The sequence below is a fragment of the Colius striatus genome, chromosome Z (assembly GCF_028858725.1).
Source record: "Colius striatus isolate bColStr4 chromosome Z, bColStr4.1.hap1, whole genome shotgun sequence".
Lineage (NCBI taxonomy): Eukaryota > Metazoa > Chordata > Aves > Coliiformes > Coliidae > Colius > Colius striatus.
This window is the reverse complement of record NC_084790.1, coordinates 84,598,355-84,608,541: the sequence shown is the minus strand read 5'-3', so window position 1 is coordinate 84,608,541 and position 10,187 is coordinate 84,598,355. Positions and strand designations below refer to the sequence as shown.

The window sequence follows — 10,187 nt, the reverse complement described above, 5'->3', positions numbered from 1 at the left end:
TATAAATCATTATCCAGAATCAAGTTGCTAACTGGTAGCATTTCTGCCAGTCTGAGTGGCAGAGTTGTGCCTGTTTGCCTGCCGTGAGCTCAACGAGCTGCCTCGAGCAAGGAAACACGTTTATACCTATTTTAGGCTAAAATAGGCTCAAAGTGCTTGTCCAGCATATCAAATATCCTGTGTGTTTCTGCTTGTTTGTCGTTCTGATTTTACATGTGTGTAAGTAAATGTCTTAAAGATATATAGATATCTCATCAGTAAAAACGAAACAGAAATCGAGGACGTTCTTCTCCACAATATCAGTGCTTGCAGAATAACTACTTGACAAAACATTGACTAGAACATCAAATCCTCCGAATTATGTCCTACTTATGGGTTTCCAAAAGCAAGCTTTAGAATAAATTCCCAGGGATAAGTAGGATGGGAAATACCCAGGCTAATATGTGTACACGCATCACGAGCGGTGCTGTTGCAACTGCTTAAACCGAGGAAGGTGGTAAGATAAATTAAATTCATAGTCAATAGATCATTTCTTATCCCCCTCTTGGGGCAAGGGGTTCATGTTTTGTTTGGTTTGGATTCTTTAATCTTTTTTTTTTCTCCCTTCCCTCTCTGCAGCAGTGGCTTCTCTGCAGTGATCACTGAGAGTGGGAGCAGGGAGACCGTGAGGTACCCAGCAGGACCATCTCAACCTTCCCAGGGTCTCCAGGCACATCCACGCTGCTTGGGGATGTGCTCCTCTGAGGTACCAAAACTCCTGGCTTTGGATAATGTAATAAATTCCTGATTTTTGTTTGTTTTCTTTTGGTGGCAGTGTAAATTGCTCGCTCCTCTCTCTGTTTTAAGCAGCAAATTTTAAAACAGGCTCAGCCGAAACTATGGAGTGTGTTAGAGGTGACTGGAAGCTGGAGGTGGGGAGACAGCAAATCATTCCCATGTCAAAAGGTGGACTTGGAGGCAGACAAAACCACTCACTAAATAGCATTAAATTCAACGTGTTTTGTCTAGAATAAAAAGTGCCTCAAAAATGTAGAGGAAAAGAAAAAGCTATAAGTTAATCCAAATGGAACAGTTACCAACTAAACAGCATTTTGAGACTATCCAAAGCTAATTTGAAAGTGTGGAGGCCTTGCCCCCACTGCTGTCCTGGAAAGAAAAATGAGTTTAAGTAAAAGAATTAGAGTAAAATTAAACACTCCTTTCACTGAGAATAAATGTTCTCTGCTTTAGGAGGAAAAAATAAAGCCAAACAAAACTTTGCTTATGGTTTGGACAAATTGTTTCTCTCCCAAATTTTGCGAAGGTTAGAAAATAAGGCAGAACTGTTCAGTTTGATTTGTGGGACAGTGGTTGGTCAGTGGGGAGGACACACAGTGCCCTGGGCAGGATAGACAGTGGGATGGCTCTGCTCTGCTCCAGTATGCATGAAAAAAGGGGATTTTCTGCCCTGATTTTCTCTCCCTGATGGGTTAAATATGTTTTTTTTTCTGGGGCACCAGCAGAGATGCACCAGCTTGGAGAGTTCATCTGGATTTGGCATGTAAGTTTTTCTCTTACATTGCATGCACTCACTTTTAGCATAACTCTTGGTAAATTATCTCAGTGACACACTCACCCTTCCAAGCCTATTTCCAATAAAAGGTCTTTTCTGGATAAACCATTTGTCCAGGGCAGTTTGTGCAGCACTGATGAGTTTCCCTTGAGCAGGTGAGATGAATGGGACCATAGCACCACAAAAAGGCACAGGAGGATGGCTGAGATTCCCTGAAACAAAGGGATTTGCCTTGAAAACTGTCTTTTCTTGAGTGTGGAACAGCTAACTGATAACCTTTTGCCTCTCCTCAGTATTATTTAGTTGTCTTCAGAGTTTTATTTTGGGTAGGGGAAAGCAGCAACTCCTTGAATGACTTCACTCTGTGAAGAGCCCTTTGTCTTAATGGTTTGCATCCAATTAGGTAACTATATGAAAAGTGATTCTGGGCGCTTAATTGTGCAAATGACTTCAGCTTTTTCCCCTTGGTGGCAAACATGAGGATGAGGATTTGCTTGGCCCAAGAGAGCTGCCTGTGTGCTAGCCCACTGTGCTGCCCACCATGCTTCTCCCCCAGCAGATTTTGGAGTCAAGGCTTTGAATTTATTGTTTTTTCCATTGATTTCCGTTTGCCTGAAATCCTTTATTTTGTGTCTTGTCTTCCTGTGAGTCTAAAAGTGATAGTGTAGGGAGAAGAAGGGGCAGAAGAGTTACATTCATCCTGGGAAAAGCAAAAGACCCACAGCTCCATTTCATCTATTAAGAAGTGTGTTGGAAGGTTAAGCTTAAAATGCACTTAAAATATCATCTATTAAAGGAAAAGATTATTTGGAATCAAACTAATTTTGCATACCCAAACACAATTTCTCAAAGTTACAAAGTTTCCTTAAGGAAAGGTTTCCAGTTTAGGCTGAAGCAACATAAACCCACCTTTACCTGTGCTCTTACTCCTGGGAAATTCATTTCTTTCCAAAGCTCTGAGAGCTGTGTGGTCTGTGAAGCTGCATCATATGCAGGGGTCTCCAAAAACCAGCTTTTAGAGTAAATTCCTGGGGATAAGTGGGTTCAAAAAATACACACATGGTGAGCAAAGCTGTTCTCCTAACAGTTTAAATAGTGCAAGGCAGCCAAGGATGAATTTTGATCGTTGCAGTTCATCTTCATCTGTGATGCTCCGACGCTGTGGCTGAACTACTGCCGTGGCTCACTGTGCTGGGAGGGCTTGGGTCCATCAGGCTTTTGGTAGCCAAACAGCAGGTACCAAGGAGAGATTTGCCACTGGGGTGGTAGGATAAATTGGCCTGGTGGGATAAATCAGCAGTGATGGAGAGTGGCAGTGCGAGAGGGGACAGCTAAGGAGGGCTGTGCCTTGTTTGGAAGTTGAACATGAGGAAACTGGCTTTTTGGTAAAGGTGGCCAATTTGGGATGGATGTCACTGATTCCCTGTTGCAAACGAGCAGTGGAAATAATAACTTGCAAAGAGCACCTTGCATGCATGGCTCTCAACCTCCCAGGCCAAATTTGTCTGGTGAGAAGCAAACTCCACATCCAGGTCAGGCCTGTCCTCACCTCAGAGCTGATAAAGGGCTGTCTTCTGAATCTCCTCTTGCTTTCCTCAAAACAGCTTTCCCCAAAACAGCTTTCCCTTATCTAAAGCATCCCTCACTCAGGAGAAGATGTAACACTTTCTTCTCCTCTGGTGACAGCTGCCTTGCAAGGGATGCCAGGCTTGAGGAGCAACTTATTCCCTGGAAAACCTCATCTTTGAAGTCTGGTGTGCAATTACTCAAGCTGGAAAGCAGCCAGGGCCAGTGAGGGATCCCTAAAAGCCAGCATGGGTCACCTCTTTACCACACAGGTCCCACTGCCAAGAGACAAAGCCAGCAAGACCAAGCCACAGGATCCCAATCCTCTGGTGTGAAGATCAGACCGGGTGCCCGTAGGGTGTAGGCTGGAGGTTGAAAATGGAGTTTCCTGGCCTGTAACTTGATGGCATGGAAACAGAAATGCCCCAGCAGGTTAAAAACAGGCTCTTCTACCTAAAGGATGAAAAGAAGGCTGAAAAAAAGAGAGAGAGAGAGAGAGAGAAAGAGCCACTGCCATTGAATAATTGATGAGTTTCAGACCAATCAATGCGACAGCAGAGCAGGGCTAATTAAAGGTTTCTAAGGAATCCCTATAGTAATTTACTTGAATGTAAGAAGTTCATTCTCTCTCTCTTTTTTTTCCCCCCTCCCTGTTCCCAGGAACTCCAGTTTTAGGCTTCGGCGGTCTCTAACCACCGCTCACTTTTCCCCTCCAGGGAGGTGTTTGCTATGGAAATATGCAATTAATATTGCAGCCATCATAATTGCTAATTATTAAAACAATGCTACCCCCCTTTCTCATGGCCTACTTTCTCGCTCAAAATCATTTAAATAACAGGGAAAAGGGAAAAAAAAAATAGAGAGAGAGAAGGTGAGACACGCTGGCCTGGGTTGGGCTGAGCCAGGATTCAGCACTGAGCGTGGATGGGTTTGGCTGTAATTCAGTGTGTTCCCACCATGTTTGCCAGAAAACCAAGGGCAAGGTGCTGGTGCTGGCGGGTGTCCCTTGCTGTAACCTTGAGCAATGCCAAAAGAAATGCCCCCACCGTGCCAGAGTGACCATAATCCATTTAGTGATGAGCGTGTCTGGATGGTCTGCCTGGGTTTCTGAAGCAGCCGCCGCGGTGGCGTCCCGGTGCTGACTGCTGCTCTGAAATATTAATAGTCCGTGATGAGGAATTAACTGCCAGAGGTGTAGGCTGTCAAGGGAAAGGCAAGTCAGGCAGAGGAGAGGTGCTTAGTGATAGAGGAGAGGATGCAATTTCTTCCTTTGCCTGGCCAGGACCTGCCATTCCACCAAAGAAATATGGGGCTTTTGGGTAGCTCAGGTGTTGGGATCCTGGGGGAGCGGAGGAGAGCACAGCCAGATGATGATGCTACCCACAAACTCAGGGTCAGACCATGAAGAGGAACAGCTGAAATGTTGTGGGATTGGGTTGGGAAAGAATCCCTAGGACTGGCCCAGATTGCCTCTCATGCTTTGCATCCCTTTCATGACCCATTGCTGAGTCGATATGGTGGGATAAAGAGAGCACACACATGGTGTCATATGAGGTTGCATCGATTTGGGTGTTAGCAAGAGTAACAATGGCCTCAAGTTGTGCAAGGAGAGGTTTTGATTCGAGATTAGGAATCAATAACCCTTTTTACTGAGAGGGTTACTAGACACTGGCCCAGGCTGCCCAGGGAGGGTGTGGAGGCTCCTTCTCTGGAGGTTTCCAAACCCACCTGGACACATTCCTGTGCCCCCTGATCGATGGGAACCTGCTTGAGCAGGGGGTTGGGCTGGATGAGCTCTGGAGATCTCTTCCAACCTCCAACATTCAGGGATTCTGTGATTCTGCTTGTTCTAACCAAAACGATTCTGTGATTCTAAGAGCCTGTGGTAAGAGCTGCTGCTGTGAGCAGCTCTTGTGGAGCTCCTTGGAGGATCTCCTCTATGCTTTGGCAGCTGCTCTGGGCTTCAATAATAGACTGCACTGGAAACCAGCACATCCAAGATGCTGGTGAACACCGGTGTGGTTTTGTGACCCGCGTGAACACAGAACAAGAAAGGATAAGAAATCTGTTCCCAGCGGTCCTGGTGGTGTGTCACGCGCAGACAGTTGTGCACTGGCTGCAAGAAACCAGAGAGGTTCTGTTGGGGGTTTATGGAAGCAATGTCTGTAGAAATAGGCTTTAAAAAGTCCCCTCATCTGTCGAGGATAACAAAAGCAGCCATTTTCTCCTGCACATAAATGAAAGCAAAGAATCATCAGCTTTATAATAAAACATGAAAGGCTTATGTGTAAGCTAGGAAGCAAGGTTTGAATGGATTCCTGGTGGTCTCAGGTGGTTGAAGGTGTAGCTGTAATACAGCAAACAATTAGAAACAGGTTTTCTATTAACTGGCTTACTTTGCTGGCTGCTTTGATGGAGTTGACCTTTCCCTCCCAGCCCATCCTGGAGAAGGCTACAGGTAGGAGACTGCCTGGCCCTCAATCCTCTGTGTTAAGCATAGGTTTTGGTCCCATGTATTGTATCTTTTCCTCTCAGAGGGGAAAGATTTGGTGTCTGTAGAGTTACTGGTGTGATGGCTGGGTCCTGGCTCTAATTGCAGTACATAGGCAGCACAAACCTGTGATGGGAGAGGCAGGAACGGTGGGCTGAGCTCTCCTTCGTTCTTTCAAGAACATAAAATCTTGGGTCTGGGATGTTTTGAGGAACTTTTTTTTCCCTTTCTCTCATTACAGTGGATGCTTCACCTCTAAAACCATCACTATTTATTTTGCAGCAGTGTCCATTGTGGATGTTGTTGGCTGATTTATCCGGAATTGCTCTGATTTATGTTGAGGCTGAGTGGGAGCTTCTGTTCAGGGACAGAAATATTCCTGGCTTGCTGAGGTTTTAATGTTAAAGAGCTTGAACTGAGTAATCTTTTCCTGCAGCTGATGAACCTTCCTGGAACTCACCTGATCTAGTTTCGAACGCACCACTGGTCCTGCTGGGATTTGCAGCTCTCTGCTGCTTTCCTTAGGTGTGCTCTGCTTTCCACCAGCAGCTGTCTTGTTGGGGCAGCCGTGATGAAGGGGCCAAACAACCAGGTGGTGCTCGACTTCTGTGGAGAGAGAAAGGGAACTGCTGCTGGCTCCAGTTTGAAGTGGCAAATTGGTTTTGGACTAGGCCTGGCAAAGGTGGAGGAGCTACCTCTGTTACCATTCCAACCAGGTGGCTCCTGCCTCCATGTTGATGTTCTCCACACCTCAAGCTGCCCATTTTGGGCCTGAGTAAGTGCAAAATACAGGGGTAGAAGCAATGATCAGGAGACATTTAAGGCTGCTGAGATGCCAGACAGCAGACAGATCTGAGTCTGCTTCAGATCTTTTATTAACAACATGCTTGTTAGATGCTTGAGCAACACAACTTCCAAATCTCTTCCCCTTGCCTGGTATCTTCCTTGTCTCCATCACATCAACAACCTCAGCTGTGACTGTCTCTGTCTACAGCCTTGGGAAGGTCCTTAGTCTACTTTTTTAAATCATTTCCACTGTTGGCTCTTGCAGACTTGAGTATCCCTCCAAAACGCTGTGAAGAAGATGCACACCAGGCTCCCAGTGATGTGTCGAACTTGTCTCCTTCCCAAGCCAAACCATTTTGTCTTCACCTGGAGATGGCAGATGAGGAGTTCAAACCTGCATCAGCCTTCTGAGGGTCTTTGGGCAGGTTGCTGGGTTTGGGGAGGAAATTAAAGCATGGATGTGGCCATGTCTACCTTGATGTGGGCTGGTGGGATGACAAGACCACGTGTGGCAGGAGAGCAACAGATGGTCAAACAAACTGGACAACAAATCAAGACAAATTACAGCGACATGTTCAAAGATGTTCTTTTTCAAAACCAAAGTGTTCATCCTCTTGATGGAAGCAAATGAGATGAGAGTGTTTGTTAATTAAAAGGTGGGGAGAAGGAAAACCGAAATAATATGAACAAAAAAGGTGGTTGTGCCCTAGTGCCAGAAGGTTTTTCATGACTTGTAACCAACTCTGCCCTGGTGAGGCCTCATCTGGAGTCCTGTGTCCAATTCTGGGCTCCCCAGTTCAAGAGGGACAGGGAACTGCTGGAGAGAGGCCAACATAGGGCCACCAAGATGATCAGGGAACTGGAACATCTCTCTGGAAAGTAAAGGCTGAAGAACTTGGGGCTGTTTAGCCTGGACTGGGAGGGGGCTTATCAACACTTGTAAGTACCTAAAGGCTGGATGTCAGGAGGATGGAGCAACAGTTGCAACAGCAATGTCCAGTGGCAAGACAAGGGGTAATGGACAAAAGCTGGGACACAAAAAGTTCCACTTAAACATAAGGAAGAACTACTTTACTGTAAGAGTGAAGGAGCCCTGGCCCAGGCTGCCCAGGGAGAGTGTGGAGGCTCCTGCTTGGGAGGTTTCCAAACCCTCCTGGACACGTTCCTGTGCCCCCTGACTGAGGGGAACCTGCTTTAGCAGGGGATTGGGCTGGATGAGCTCAGGACATCCCATGCAACCCCCACCATTCTGTGATTCTACAACTCTCTGACAAAAGAGCAGCCCCCTGTGCTCTTCCTGCACCTCTCCTGGGATGGATGGAGCCATCCCCGAAGGACAGGAACTGGTTAAAGCGGCGTCTGCCGTGTAGCAGCGGGATGTGCCGCGCGGCCGGGCGAGCGGTGAAAGATTGTTGGGCTGTAATGATGCGCAGGGGCCGTATGGAAATGCCCACCAGCCCTGGGCAGCCGCAGCCGCGCAGGCGGGGGAACCGGCACCGGGAGGCAGAGGCAGCGTTATTGATGCGCTCGCCTCGGGGAGGGAAGCGGATAATGGATGTGGGATGTTGGCTGTGCTTTGTCATCAAACGAGGGGCCTGAAAGATGGTGCGCTGCAATATTATCAGTCATTCCTTGATCAAGATGTAATGCTCTCGGGGTCCTTATCTTTTTTTTTTCTCCTTTTCCCCCCACCACACTGGCAAACGCTTTTATTCCTCACTCTTCCACCTTTTCCGCTCCAGCGTTCGGGATGCTCAGAGCCATTCCCCTTCTAACGGACAGCGCATCCTCTCCCCTCCCTTCCCCTAAGCCTGAAGATACCGGTGTGAACTCGAGGAAATCACATTTCATGATCTGTGTGGCCTCATCTTGAAAAGGCCCCTTGCTTTTTGTTCCCCCCCACCACACAGTTAATAGATTATGTGTATGCACACACGTACTTAAGTTTTATTTCTACGGTGCTATAGGTAAGAATAGTGCTTCACATACAAATAAAAAGGTCAGTCCCTGCTTTGAGATTGCCATAACGCAGCAAGGGATGGCAAATAAGGGGTTTTATTGCATCTCACCTGTATTTAGGCAAATCAAACAATTGCATTTTTTACAGCCCTGTGTAATGGACTGATGCAACCAAATGAGACCTCTCTCCCAGGGAGTTTAAGCAGCATATTAGCTTTATCACTTGATGACCCATAAAATGGTTGTGCACCCCTTAGTGATTACCTGACTTACTCAGCACAGCTCTGCAGGGAGGATATTTAAACATTTTTTGCATTATCAATTTCATAATGTCATAGTTCTAGTCATCAGCCTTTTAAAGGCGGTGGCTTTCCTTTTCATCTTTGTACAGCGTAGTAAACCAAGGAAGGTGGGGGTGGGAAGATAAAGAGAAGGTTTCTCCACATCTTGGGTGTGCAACTAGAATTTGGAGCATCTTCTCTTCCACCCTGTCTCCTCTGATGACTTTTTATTGCATGCAAAACTTGGTAGTTGTGAACCTAATAGTGATGATGGACTTCTGGGCTGGGGAGCACTTTTTCCACCTTCACACTCTGCATCTGACTTTTGTGCATTTATCATAAACTCTTCTCAAACCCTCTGTGACCACAAGGTGCCATGCAGCCTTGCTCATGTGCCTGCATAGCTTGACAAGGGTTCGCTTGCAGAAATCCCAGCTTATGAGCTGCTCCCAGGTACAGGCTGTCCACAACTGGAGCTGATGCTGAACAAATCCTCACCAGGATCCCATTAATTCACCTCAGAGAAACAAGAAATGTCACTTTTCTGTGGCTGACAGAGAATCATAGAATCACAGAATGGGTGGGGGTTGGAAGGGACCTTTAGAGATCATCTTTTCCACCCCTCCCTGCTAAAGCAGGTCCCACCTAGATCAGGTCACATAGGAACGTGTCCAAGTGGATTTGGAAACCTCCTGACAAGGTGTCTCCACAACCTCCCTGGGCAGCCTGGGCCAGGGTTTCCTCACCTCAACAATGATATTTAAATAGAACTTCTTGTGTTCCAGCTTGTGCTTTTTACTCCTTGTCCTATCACTGGATGCAAAAGGTGATGCCCCAACCTCCTGGCATCTACATTTGTAATAAAGCTCTCTGTATTGGCATTGGAAAGAGTATTTCAATACACTTATGGCCAAACATCTCCACTCCATCTGGGGTAATTTCTCCTTTCTTGTGAATAACTAGCACTCTGAATGTTCCCAAATAAAGTAAGTGATGAGAGCAACAGCGTTTGTAGCTGAATTCTCCTAAGCTACAGCTGCAAATGCAAATGAAAAGTGATGCAAAAGGAGATGTGTGTCAGGGCAGCTTTTGAGAGAACGACAGTAGATGGGAAGGAATGAGAACCAAAAGCAAGGCCTTGGGCCAAGAATTTCTAATGAAGGTGCATTTAAGCAGCTCAGTTTTGGGGAGGCACTTTGTGTGTGAAGCAGATTGGAGGACAGATTATATTTTTACCTTGTGAAAAAGTTCAGTGTTTCAAAATACACATTTTGCCAAATTTGGTTGATAGTGTAAGATTTTGGTAGCTCTTTGAGGTTAGATTTTGGGGAAAAATGGTTCCAATAACAATTTCATCAGAAAAAAAAATCCCCACAATTTTTGTTTATTGCTCAAAAAAAGATGCCTATGGCAGGAGGGCAGGAACTAGATGATCTTTAAGGTCCTTTCCAACTCATTCTGTGATTCCAATTAAAGTATGTCTCGAGATGAAGTTAAAATTTGGGAAAGTTTGGAAAACAGTCAAAATGAGACACTTCAGTATTCTAAAACT

General features: G+C 46.0%; 1 long non-coding RNA gene across 1 annotated transcript; it reads left to right on the top strand.

The window, feature by feature from the left end:
• The first annotated feature begins 685 nt into the window (after positions 1–685).
• LOC133628756 (uncharacterized) lies at positions 686–6,725 on the top strand. Its single transcript, XR_009820821.1, has 3 exons — positions 686–745; positions 1,503–1,540; positions 6,661–6,725. It is a non-coding gene; the product is annotated as an uncharacterized LOC133628756 (long non-coding RNA).
• Positions 6,726–10,187: the final 3,462 nt, after the last annotated feature.